The sequence below is a fragment of the Ornithorhynchus anatinus genome, chromosome 17 (genome assembly GCF_004115215.2).
Source record: "Ornithorhynchus anatinus isolate Pmale09 chromosome 17, mOrnAna1.pri.v4, whole genome shotgun sequence".
Classification (NCBI taxonomy): domain Eukaryota; kingdom Metazoa; phylum Chordata; class Mammalia; order Monotremata; family Ornithorhynchidae; genus Ornithorhynchus; species Ornithorhynchus anatinus.
The window spans coordinates 34,568,001-34,582,145 of record NC_041744.1 but is presented as its reverse complement, the minus strand read 5'-3'; positions in this window follow the sequence as shown (position 1 = coordinate 34,582,145).

The window sequence follows — 14,145 nt, the reverse complement described above, 5'->3', positions numbered from 1 at the left end:
TCAGAAGGACCTGGGTTCCAATTCCAGCTCTCCCACTTGTCTGCTGTGTGACCTCGGGAAAGTCACTTCACTTCTCTGTGCCTCAGTTGCCTCATCTGTAAAATGGGGAGGCCCACGTGGGACAGGGACTGTGTCCAACCTGATTACCTTGGATCTATCGCAGCATTTGGAACAGTGCCTGACACATAGTAAGGGCTTAACAAATACCGCCATTATTATTATTACTTAACAAATACCATAAAAAATACGGTGCTAGTAGAGGCCAAAAAAGAATCACCTCAGTGCCCAGTGTGTATATGTGAGTGACTGTGCATATGGATTTGTCTGTATTTATTTATAAAGGTCATATATTCTGGCTCCATCACTTATCTTCTATGTTACCTTGGGCAAATCATTTCACTTGTCTGAGCCTCAGTTACCTCATCTGTAAAGTGGGGATTAGGATTTTTGAGGTCCATGTGGGACATGGATTGTGTTCAACTTGATTATCTTCTATCTACCCCAGTACTTAATACAGCGCCTGGCACATAGTAAGCACTTAACAAATAGCATTAAAGAAAAAGTGAGGAATGATTTTTCTCACTCTACTGTGGCCCATTTCTTTGTCCATCAAACAGAAACTCCTCACCGTTGGCTTTAAAGCACTTAATCTATCACCCTGGCCCCTCCATTTCACCCTGCTTATTTTCTACTACAACACTGGCGAGAGTATGACCCCGGGGAATCAGAGAACCTGGCTCTGTCAATCGCTCTGCCATTTACTTGCTGTGTGACCTTGGGCAAATCACTTAACTTTTCTGTGCCTCAGTTTCCTCAACTGTAAAATGAGGATTAGGTACCCGTTCTCTCCCCGCTATTTAAGATTACGAGCCCCATGCTAGACAAGGACTGTGTCTTACTTAACTGAGTTGAATCTACTCTGGTGTTTAGAACAGTCTTTCAGAAGCACTTAACCTGTACTTTCAAACAAACAAACGCAACACGTTCACTTAACTCCTCTAACACTGACTCTACTCACTGAGCCTCGCTATCATCTATCTGCGGCTGACCCCTTGCCAAGATCCTGTCTCTAGTTTAGAACTCTCTCTCCACCTATATGCGACAGATGATCACTCTCCTCACCTTCCAAGCCTTATTAAAATCACATCTCCTCCAAGAGGCCTTCCCTGACTATTCCCTCATTTCCCCACTTTTCAGCTAAAGAAACTGAGGCACAGAGAGTAACTTGCCTGAGGTCACACAGCAATCCCAATCACATGCTCTTCTCATAAGGCCACGCTGTTTATGCCCGATTCCATCTGCTCCCATACTGTTTTTCAATTAACAAAAGCAGTCCGTGGTTCAGGAAAAAAAAATAGATTTTTTTTTCCTTTCAGTTTTAATTCCTCTCCACTGACAAAAGCTTCTAGTGTGAGCATTTTGTACACTGAGCTCCTTCATCAGATGCAGAGGGTGGCTGGTACTGAAGGAAGAAATCCTGCTATTTGTCCGCTTCATTGCTAGAAGGACTTAATTCTCCAACATGGTATGGCTCCCTTAATGAGAGGCTGGTTTACCTCTGCCATCCTTTCCTGGACTGCAATCTGGAGTGGCTGGTGAGGGAACCAATTAGTGTTAGGGTTGATGGGTCATATGCTCTGTCTTCCCAAAAACCAGGAAACAGGCCCCAGATCAGTTTGTGGTTTGGCAACCTTTCCCAGAATAACAGGGCTTTAATCAGTCCAAAAAAAGACCTTTCTCTTTCAGTGATAAAGAACAGCCTAAATCAAAAAGACCAGCTGGAAAGAAAGTGGTTCAAAACATCGCGCACCACCCTCTGCCCCCAGCCTGACTCAAAAATGAACATCAGTGTCATGACCCAGAATGCTTCCTGGGTAGGCGCCGGTGGGCCGACATCATGGGCTCATGGCATCCATTGTCTGGGGAGAATTTCTCATTTCAGCACAGAGCCAGGTTCCCATTGGGTCTGACTGGCATCTTTCGCTATGTCGGAGGGCAGGAGAGGGGTTGAACCAACTTGAATAGTGGAGTGTGTCGGCCAGCCTAACTGTGAAATGTGGTAGGAGGCATTAGAGGGATTCAGAGCAGGGGAAGGCTTAGTTTCCACCACCTGGGCTTTGACCAGGACTTCTCCCAAGTAAGCCAAAGGGAGAAACAGAAATGAAAACAAGCATTGTGCCCTAACGGAAAGAACGTGGGCCTGGGAGTCAGAGGACCTGGGTTCTAATCCCACCTCTGCCACGTGTCTGCTGGGTGACCTTGGGCAAGTTGCTTAACTTCTCTGGGCCCCAGTTGTGTCACCTGTAAAATGGGGATTCACACCTACTCACTCTACTTCGATTGTGATGCCCATATGGGACAGCCACTGTATCTAATCTGATTAACTTCAATTTACCCCAGTGTTTAGAACAGTCCTTGACAGAAAGTAAGGGCTTCACAATTTTTATTATTATTACTATTTTGGTGATGGTCCTTTTAAAGCCTCTTAGGTGAGTTAGGTCATCGTGACACCATCGAGGCCGCATGACCTAGTGGAAGGAGCAAAGCTGAAAACAGTCACAGCTGTGGGGAATGCGCCTGTGAATGGAAATTCTGATTAGATTTATTATTTTTTGGAAAGGATGCAGTCACGATGGGGATATATTTACAAGATGGGAGCCCTGGGCAGTGACTAAGGACCCAGACTGAATTATAAATGTGGAGGTGAGAAACACAGGCAGCTGTGTTAACTGGGTAAAACTTTTTGATGTTTTTTCTTTCTTCCTAATGGTATTTCTTAAGCGTTTCTGTGTGCCAGGCACTGTGTGTACTAAGCACTGGGGTAGATAGTTGTATTTCACAAACATCAGGTTGGACTGTCCCAGTCCCTCATGGGGCTTGCGATCTTCCTCCTCATTCTACAGATGAGCTAACTGAGGACCAGAGAAGTTAAGCGACTTGCCCAAGGTTGCAGAACCAGAATTAGAACCCAGCCCTTCTGACTTCTGGCCTTGGGCTCTATCCACTAGAGCCCGCTACTTCTCATGGGTGATACCAGCTGGGGAAAGTACTAAGCTGCCACCCAAGAAGACCACTCGATTCGACGAGTTCAGAAAAATCTATTTAGCTGACTGTGGTCCAATCCTTCATTGTAAAACAAATAAGAGGCTCAGGGTAATCTTGGTCAGGAAAGTTAATGTCTCTATGCAAATCAGCCCCCGACTGCATCATTAAGTGGGTGGCGAAGCAGAGGCCAACACAAAGCACAGTAGAGTTTATTTGTTTCCTTCTCCCAAGGTGTTGGGTTGTTAGTGGCTGGTGACGTGCACATTTTTCTAAGGGGGATTCCACAGCTGCCATTCTAGACCTCCCACCACCAACAGCAGGTATTTGCAATGCTCCGCCCTCGACAGAGTGAGTTATACCAAGAGGGTAAATCATAACAACGATGATTGTGTTTACTAAGCACTTACTCTGTGCCAAGCACTGGGGTAGATACAAGGTAATCAGATCAGACACAGTCCCTATCCCACATAGGGCTCACAGTCTCAGGGGGAGAGAGAACCGGTGTTTTAGGCCCATTTTATAGATGACTGTGAGTCAGAAGGTGAATTTTCCTGTCCTAGGAGTATCGGCAACTGTGTATTTGATCCTACTCCTGTCGAGCTATAAAGGGCAATCTTCTTCCCAAAGTCGTACGTGTAATGTTCCTACTCCCTGCTTGGGTAGTGGGGGAGAAGAGGGAGAACAGAAGGCAGGAGGCTTCCCACCCTTCCACAATGCTAATCAGAGAGTAGGTGGTCCCAGAAGTGGAAAGAACAGGGAAAGAGGAGCCCCCTCCCACTCAACTCTCCCAGAACCTCCCTGACACTGATCAGTTGTTCAATCGGTGGTATTTATTGAGCACTCACTGCGTACAGACTACTGTGTTAAACACTTGGAAAAGTACAATAGAGTTGGTGGACGTGTTCGCTGCCCACAGGAGCTTAGAATCTAAAGCTTTGGACCAGCTTTACCACCAGCTTGGGACCTTCTCTTCTTCCCCTACCCCTCAACCCTCAGGTGTAAAAGCTACTCCTGCAAGCCAGGTGTTGACGATGGTGGTATTTGTTAAGTACTTTGTATGTATCACACACTGGAGTAAGCACTAGGGTACATATAATGTAATTAGGTTGGACACAGTCCCTGATCCACATGGGGCTCACAGTCTTGATCCCCATTTTACAGATGAGGTAATTGAGGTACAGCAGATAAGTGGAGGAGGCAGGATTAGAACCCAGGTCCTTCTGACTCCCAGGCCTGTGCTCTATCCACTCCACCAGGCCACTTCTCTTCAGTGGGGTTCACCCCATCCCCTACATTTCTCAGTCACTGCTGCCACAGGCAAGAAGGCCCCTCCCCCCAACACACATCTTGCCAGCCCCTCAACATCCTGAAAGTACCCCCTCGCCTCCTCCGGCGACTGAATTCCAGGGACGTCTGGCAAACTCACCAAGATGGAAATCTGAGCTTCTATTCCTTCTAGGGTAAGCAGTACTCCCTGACTGGAGTCGTCCTCCAGGATTAGGATGGAACAACCCAATCACGGGGTGCTGTTGTTGGGGTGCTGAGGGCGGACACTGAGATGGGAGGGCAGGCCGCATGGGAGAGGGGACAGGGAGCAACTAGTGGGGCCTGGGGAGAAGCAAGAGGGGAGGGAAATGAACAGATGCTAGTTGTAGAAAGGTTTTAATGGCTTATGAGAGCAATAGCCTGGGCAGCAATATGACGGGGAGAACGAGAGAGGGGTTAATACAGGAGCTACCGGGCAGGGAAAAGAGCCAAAATGTACAACGGACTGGGTAGGTGGTATGACGGCATTCATGCCAGCCACAGTTTTATTAATCGAGGGCACATCTGTGGCAGTGCATTTTATTAGGCGATTGGAAATTCCGACTTAAAGGAGTGGCACATGCTCTGCCTACATGTAGTTTAGGGGACTAAAGAACAAGAGAACAGCACTAGGCTCAGCAAACAATCAGCATGACAACTCAACAAACGATAACCATTTTGCATGCCCATCTTCACCAGGTCTGAGGCTTAACTATTCACATTAGTGTCTGTCTCCCCCCCTCTAGAATGCAAGCTTGTTACGGACAGGAAATGCATCTGCTAATTTTCTTCAACTGTACTCTCCCAAGAACTTACTACGTTGCTCAGCAAAGAGTAAGTGCTCAGTAAATACCCCTGATTGATTGATTGGCTGTGTCTTTTCCACCCTTCTTGAAATCCCAGGTGAATTACACCATCAGTGGCATCCTCTTCAAATCAGGATACTTATGTATTTCACCTATGATTAAATGAATTCATCTACAGGCGTGTGTGCGTCTGTGTGTCTGAATACAGGGCAGTGACCAGTGGAAAATGACTCTAGGATGATGTTCTTGGGATAGTGGTGGTACACTGGCATAACTGACTTTGTTGAAGAATTATATCTGGGTGTGTGACCAGGGAAAAAATGCACTGCTCAGTCCTTACCATGTTTAATTTTTTGAAGTGAACACAATATATTAAATGAGAAGGAACCCAAGGAAAATGTTCAGAGTTGACCTGTCATTACTCACATCATCAATGGTATTTATTGAATGCTTACTTTGTGCAGAGCACTGTACTAAGATCTTGGGAGAGTACAATTCAACAGATTTGGCAGACACGTTCCCTACCCGCAGCAAGCTTACAGTCTAGATGGAGAGATAGACATTAATAGGAATAATATATATACATTATTTAAAGTTATGTACACAAGAGTTATGTTACTAGGTTTATGTGGCAGCAGAGACCTAATAGTCACTGTCAGTCCCAACCTACTGGCCAAGAGTCTTGGTAATAATAATAATGGTATTTGTTAAGCGCTTACTATGTGCCAAGCACTGCTCTAAGCGCTGGGGTAGATACAAGGTCATCAGGTTGTCCCATGTGGAGCTCCCAGTTTTAATCCCCATTTTACAGATGAGGTAACTGAGGTCCAGAGAGGTGAAGTGACTTGCCCAAAGTCACACAGCTGACAAGTGGCAGAGCAGGGATTAGAAGCCACAATCTCTGACTCCCGAGCCCGTGCTCTTTCCATTAGGTCACACTGCTTCTCTAGGTACTTAGAAGTAAGAGGAAAAAAATCTAGAAAATAAGAAAAGCAGTGTGGAAAGAACATGGGCCTGGGAGTCAGAGAACCTGGCTTCACCACATGCCTTCTGTGTGACCTTGGCCAAGTCATTTAACTTCTCCAAGCCCTGTTACCTCTGCAAAATGGAGATTCAATACTTGTTTTGTCTCCTACTTAGACTATGAGCCCGCTATGAGTGTGTCTACCCCAGTGCTTAGGACAGTGCTTGTCGCATAATAAGTGTTTAACAAGTACCAAAAGTATTTAAATCAACAACAGAACCAAGGACTTTGCCTGGGTGTTTAGTACAGGAAGCGGTCATTAGATACCATTGATTGTGGTTTTGCTATTTCACAGGACAGGAGGAATATGAGTAGTAATAAGAAAATGTTGGCCAAGTTCATAGAGTTCTCTGGAAGAAAAAATCAAGGTCTTTTTTTTTGTATAATCTCTTATTTCATAATGAACATCAATGTCAAAGGAGGTAATTCCACAGGAGGCCCACGTGGTAATGTAATTGAGCTAGTAAAGAGAATGCAAGATCCTAACCCATATCATAAATTTGTAATGATAATGGACAACCCCACCTGGCTTTGATTTCAACTCCTAAGACCCATTTAACAATACAGGAAAGGAAAAAGAGAAAGTTGGACAGAACTCAATAAAGCGAAAGGGATACAGATGGGCGGATATAACTTGGTTAAAATTCCTTTTCCTGCTGGCATTCCATGCCTTTTCGCTTTAAGCTTCTTCTCTTCATAGTCCTTTGGCTGGCTGGGGCTTAAGGATTCTTTATTTCTGGACACTGCATCATCTTTGTGGGTGGAGTTGTTAAACCGGCCATTAGTGGAGGACATGATATAAGCCTGAGGTCACTGACCTGCGAGCTTTAAGAAAAGCACTTTGAATAGGTATTAAAGTCAGGTCACTAGCTAGGGGATAAAAGACTGATTCCTGAGCTAATATGAAGTTAGCCTAACCAGAACGGCCTCAGTTTTTCACTCTGAGGTCACCTCTGGCAGTACCCTCATCCTTTTTAATTTCCATTCTTTTGATATGATTATTTCAGCCAAAACATCTCTTCTTGAGAAGCAGCATGGCCAAGTGGAAAGAACAAGGGCCTGTGATTAAGAGGACCTGTGTTCTAATCTCAAGTCCGCCACCTGACTGCCAGGTGACCGTGGACAGGTCACTAAACTTATCTGTACCTCAGTTACCTCATCTGTAAAATGAGAGTTAAGACTGTGAGCCCTATGTGGGAAAGGGACTGTGTCCAACCTGATTATCCTGAATCTAACCTAGCACTTAGAACAATAAATACCTAGCACATAGTAAGCACTTAAATACCATTAAAAATATCCTCAGCTCTGTTCTATGAAGAAGCAGTGTGGCCAAATGGAAAGAGCATCAGGTCTAGGAATCAGGGGATTTGGATTCTTATCCCGGTTCTGCCATTTGCCTGCTGTGTGACCTAGGAAAATTCACTTCACTTCTCTGTGCCTCATTTTCTCATCTGGAAAATGGTGATTAAGTATCTGCTCTTCCTCTTAATTAGACTGTGAGTCTCATGTGGGCATGTACATATCTACCAACTCTGTTGTCTTGTACTCCCCGAAATACTTAGCACAGAACTCTGCATGCAGTAAACACTTGGTAAATACCACTGACTGATTTCTTGATTGCTTAGAACAGTGCTTGTCATGGAGCAAGCACTCAACAAATACCATTAATTATTAAGGGAAGCAGAATTCATTCTCATCAACAGTGATTTTATTTAAGAACTACCAGACTACCACCCTCAACTTCAGCGACATCAACAAGAAGCAGCATGGCTTAGCAGCAAGAGCATGGGCTTGGGAGTCAGAGGTTGCGGGTTCTAATTCCCACTTCGCCACTATCAGCTGCGTGAACTGTAAAATCTCATCTGTAAAATGGGGATTAAGACTGTGAGACCCCCATGGGACAACCTGAATACCTCGTATCTACTCCAGCGCTTAGAACAGTGCTTGGCGCATAGTAAGCACTTAACAAATACCATCATCATCATTATTATTATTTTCTCCTCATTGTTTGTTCTCCACCCACAGATGATCTTTTCCTTTTGCCTCTTTGAGTCTGTCCAGTTCATACCAAGAGTGTTGGTTTCCTTCAGTATAAATTCAGTCAATCAATGACATTTTTTGAGTGCTTACTGTGTGAAGAACACTGTACTAAGCACTTGCAACAGAGTTGGCAGACATGTTCCTAGCTCCATAGGCACTATGCCTAAAAGCCTGTTGCAGGTCAGAGCTCTCATCTTCAACCCTTTCTATGATCTACGGTGCCTCTAGGGATATGTAGATTTGTCGTGCAAACTCTAGGTTGGTAAGTAATTCCAGAAAGGGCAGATTGGATTACAAACTCTGTAAGGGCAGGGATCAATCGATCAATCAATCAGTGGTATTTACTGAGCACTTACTATGTGCAGAGCACTATGCCAAGAGCTTGGGAGCATACGATGCAACAGGGACTGTATCTCTTACTTTTATTATAGCTTCCCACGCACCCGGTTTAGAGACTTGTACATAGACAGTGTTCCATAAATACTACTGAATAGCATAATGAATGGATAGACAAAGGGGTGGATGAATGAATAGGTGAACGGATGGATTAATTAATTAACTAATTAGCTGATTAATGAAAGAAAGATCCCCATCAAGATAGCTCACTGCCTACGTTTCGGTGGGTTATCGGAAGAGAAAATGGATCTCATTCATGAGGATTACATGGTCATCCTAGGCTTATGATGACGGTGAACATGTCAGGCATTCAGTACTTCAAACTGGAACCAGTTTTTGCTCCGTTACGAATCACTGATTGCTTATGGATGAAACCATCTGCAGTAATCCCACATCTTCATCGTCACATCCGTCATCGGTGAACTGGTTTATGTTACTAGGATGTTCATATTCTAGCCAGTTCATTTCACACTAAAGCAATACCATCTGATTTATCGCTGCTTCTTTAAGCAATGTTCTGTGGTTGCGTTGACCTGTTAAAGATGTAGTGCAGATAGAGAATAATGGAGTTGCCAGAAGCACAGGTTGGCAAGCCACATGGTAACATGCTTTTAGTCCTCGATTTTCTTTCCAGCTAGTCTTCCAGTGAACAAGGACCAGAAGGGGGCTTTCAAAAATGACGACTGATTGATAGAACAACTTCCATTCTTCTTGGTGTCTAGAAGGGGAGAATTATTTCATGTGGTGAAGTACTTTCTCGACATAGTTGTCAGTCTGCCCATGCTTTGGGATGTCCTGTTTCCGATGATCTGGCTGAACGATGGCTTAAAAGTTCCGTCCTGAGCCCTCGTGGAATGGTTATTCATCAATCGATCAATCGTATTTATTGAACGCTTACTCTATGGAGAGCATTTTACTAAGAGCTTAGGAGAGTACAATATAAAAGAGTTGGTGGACACATTCCCTGCTCCCCTCCCCTGTGAGCCCCATGTGGGACAGGGACTGTGCCTGACCTAATTAACCTGTACCTAGCCCAGTGCTTAGTATTTGACACATATTAAGTGCTTAACAAATACCATGAAACAAAATAAAATAAACAACCACGCTTACCGATAAAATATCACCATCGGTACCTGTTCTTGCACTCGTCCTCTGTGTCTCTCTTCATCCCTCTCTTTTTTCTACCTTCGTAGTACTTTTGGGAATAACTTTATTACCCCATTACTCATGCACAATCTCACATTCCTTCCCCTTTTTATTCTTCCTCCTAACTGTAATTTATTTTAGTGTCTGCCTCCCTCACTAGATAGTGTGAACCTGAGAGCAGGAACAATGTCTACTAATTTTATTGAACTCTCCCAGAGTGCTTAGTACAGTGGTCTGCACATAGCACTCGATAAATTACTTATCTGTTTCCCTGCTGGTAACTTCGGGAAAATTATTTAGCCTTCCTATGCCTCATCTGTAAAAAGAATGCAATAATATTGCCTTTCTCTACCTCACAGGAAGGTTTTGAGGACAAAAACAAGTTTAGTAACTTGGGAATAAAATCAAGGTATTACATATGTTTTCTCTGAACTTTTCTTAGGGTGGACCTAGGTGGTTCCCTATTGTGAAATAAAAGCCCTCACTTATCTCCACTAGTTTATTCTGTGCCAAAACATTTGCCTTTAAATAGTCAGGGATAAATCATGTCAGTCATGCAATATTAGTTACGGGTGGTGGAATTATGGGTAGAAGAAAATCAGGAAGTTGAAGTTCTTAGCCATTTGCAGAACTTTAGTCTGAAGATGGCAACAGCAGAAGGAGAGTTTCCTTAAATAGAGCAGTGTTTTTTTTTCTGCATGGAGAAGAAAGTGGAAAACCGATTCCAAAACCTCAAGTAGTTGATGTTCTTGCTAACTCAGTGACAGCCTAATATTGGACTGGTTTTACCAACATTTCAGTCCTCTTCTGCTCAGCTCCTCTTGCACATGCGGAGAGGAAAGTACAGTGACTCAGGAAACAGACTTACTGAAGGAAAAGAGGCGATGTGCTGCAGTGTGTATGTTGGTGAGAGGGGTGGCATTCTGCGCCTTGCCTCCATATGGTTTACCCAAATGATGATCCGCGGCCAAATTCCAATTCTTCGTTTTGTTGAACTCTGCAGAGTGCTGGAAAATGTCTTAGATTTATTAAGAGACTGAACTTCAAATCGATTCTTTAAAATGTTATCCAAATAAAGTAAAAAGGGGAGGCACAATGAAGTGGGCAGTATGACTATTTGTACTGCTGTGCAATCCTCGCACACAGCGTGTGTGGTGTGTACACACGACTAAAGACATTTGCCAGGACTGGATATCTCCTTTATTATCCAATGGAAAGCACATTTTAAGATAAATTAATATCACTTTTATTTACTTTCATTTTCTTAGAGAAATATTATGAATGTGATTCAGGCACAAGTGAAGGATTACCGTATAATCTCACCAAATGTTTATGCGCACATTGATTGTGGCTATATATGGTTCTTTCAAGTGGAAAAAAAGAAGTTGGGGGTTCCGTGTTATAGAGAAGCAGCGTGGCTCAGTGGAAAGAGCACGGGCTTGGCAGTCAGAGGTCATGAGTTCGAATCCCACCTCTACCACTTGTCAGCTGTGTGACTGTGGGCAAGTCACTTAACTTCTCTGTGCCTCAGTTACCTCATCTGTAAAATGGGGATTAACTGTGAGCCTCACATGGGACAACCTGATTAGCCTCTATTTACCCCAGCGCTTAGAACAGTGCTCTGCACATAGTAAGCGCTTAACAAATACCAATATTATTAGAGAAGCAGCGTGGCTCAGTGGAAAGAGCATGGGCTCTGGAGTCAGAGGTCATGGGTTCGAATCCCGGCTTGGCCACTTGCCAGCTGTGTGACTTTGGGCAAGTCACTTAACTTCTCGGTGCCTCAGTTACCTCATCTGTAAAATGGGGATTAAGACTGTGAGCCCCACGTGGGACAACCCGATTCCCCTGTGTCTACCCCAGCGCTTAGAACAGTGCTCGGCACATAGTAAGCGCTTAACAAATACCAACATTATAAGGAGATCTTGTTGACAATTCAGAGATGGCTATCTCGGGGGGGGGGGGGAATCGAGAAATCCAGTCTCTACTCTCCATTGCTCTACATGAGCCTTCACCCAAAACTCTTTTCTCTTTTCAAGCGGTTGTGTGAATGGCCGTAAAGATTTACTGAACCGGTAGTGTTGTTTTTTGGGTTTTTGTTTTTTAAATGGTATTTGTTAAGTGCTTACTACGTTCTGACACAGCCCTGGGGTAGATCCAAGAAATTGGACATAGTCCCTGTACCACGTGGGGCTCACAGTCTTAATCCACATTTTACAGATGATATGACTGAGGCACTGAGAAGTTTAGTGATTTGCCCTAGGTCACCCAGCGGACATGTGGCAGAGCCAGGATGAGAACTCAAATAATCCTTCAGATTCCCCGGCCCGTGCTCTATGTAATAGGCCACACTGTTCCCCTGGTTTCAGTCAGATCCAAGCCTCCGAGACGCTGTGCATATTTTGGGAGCCCACATGGTACTTGGGCTTGTCACTGCTTGAAGACCTCTAATCTGTCGTCATTTAGAACTAAGGTTGTTGTGGGCAGGGAATGTGCCTGTTTATTGTTATATTGTACTCTCCCAAGTGCTTAGTACAGTGTTCTGCACGAAATAAGCGCTCGACAAATACGATTAAATGAACTGAATGAACTACACCTGGATAGAAAACAAGATTACCATTTGGGACCCAGCTGAGACCTCAAAATGTCTTATCATTTACACCATGAGTCTAATTCTTATAAGCGGGGAAAATGTACCTCTCTGGAGCTCAGAAGTAATATTACGAAGAGCTGTGCTGTTTAAGTGCTTGTTATGTATTAGGCACTGTTCTAAGCACAAGAGAATCAGATCAGACTCAGTCTCTATCCCACACAGAGCTCAGAATCTAAGGAGGGAGAGCAGGTGTTGAATCCCCATTTTGCAGATCTGGAAAATGAGCACAGAGAAGTTAAGTGACTTGACCCAAAGTCACACAGCAGGCACATAACAGAACCAAGATCGGAATGCAGTAACTCTGACTTCCAGGCCTGTGTCTTTTCTCTAGGCCACGCTGCTCCTCAGTTATTGGTAGCACATTCATTATTAGCAAGATTATGCATCTATTTAGCCTCCAAAATGCTCTCGGCATGATTCACGAGTTGCCATTGTCTAGGACTGAATAGGAATTTGATGGACTGGTTGTACAATACAGTGGAGGTAATCTTCTGTTCTGAATAGTCTATCTGAGGTCAGAATAACCCAGGACACCCATCATTCTTGACAAATCCTCTGCACCCAAAGAAACCAAATCAACACCCTTAAAGAAACCCGTGATGGATCCTTCAGCAGTCCTACAAGTTCTTGGGACGTAGCGAGTGTTAGTTCTCAAGAGATACGCCTTATTCATATCCCATGTTTGAAAGGTAACTCCCATCCCTCTCTTCCAGCCTGGTTTTGTTACAAGGGAAGCGTGGTACTTAGAGGAAAAAGAACTTTCCACTGAGAAGGAATCATTAAGTTTATTTTATACTACTGCCTGATTTCCCCATTGCACACTTTCTTTATTTCTGTTACCCAGAGAAAGCTCCCGGCATGGCAAAGCGATTTGTGCCAAGACCAATTTAACCAGCTATATCTGAAATGAGTGGATTGGGATTCAATTCCTTTCCCAGTGTGATGATTCCCACCTCTGCGACTTCTCGAAGAGTTCACACACAGATTGGGAATGGAGAAGATTGAGAGTTAGAACTGAACAATTTCGTATCCATTTGCCTTGCCTGAATCCTGGGGACTTCCACCCAACGAACTGAAAAAACGTGGGCTCATGCAATCCGAATGTCAGACAGCAAGCTATTGATGCCAGTGCACTGGCTTTGTTTTGTTTTGTTGTCTGTCTCCACCCTTCTAGACTGTGAGCCCTTGGGTAGATCTGTCTCCATTTATTGCCAAACTGTACTTTCCAAGTGTTTAGTACAGTGCTCTAAACACAGTAAGCTCTGAATAAATACCATTGAATGAATGAATGAACAACACTGTCAGGTCCCCAGATCCCCCAGTGGGAAGTCTTTTCCAAGGAATTAGAATAATATTCAGTCAAATCATTAAAGTCCAAAACAGAAGAGTGAATAAAAATTCAAATCCTGGATTCAAATCCATTCTTGAAATATGATCATAATGATGGTACTTGTTAAGCACTTATTATGGGCCAAGCACTGTTCTAGGGTTATGGTAGATACAAGTTAATCAGGTTGGACGAAGTCCCTGCCCCACATGGGGCTCACACTCTTAATCCCCATTTTACAGATGAAGTAACTGAGGCACTGACAGCGGAGAAGCGGCACAGCCAGGATTAGAACCCAGGTCTTCTGACTCTCAAGCCTATGATCTATCCACTAAGCCACGATATGGGCAACTAGTTGTTGGGACTTAGTGTTGTGGATTTCAAGGTGAATCGATTAGGCATG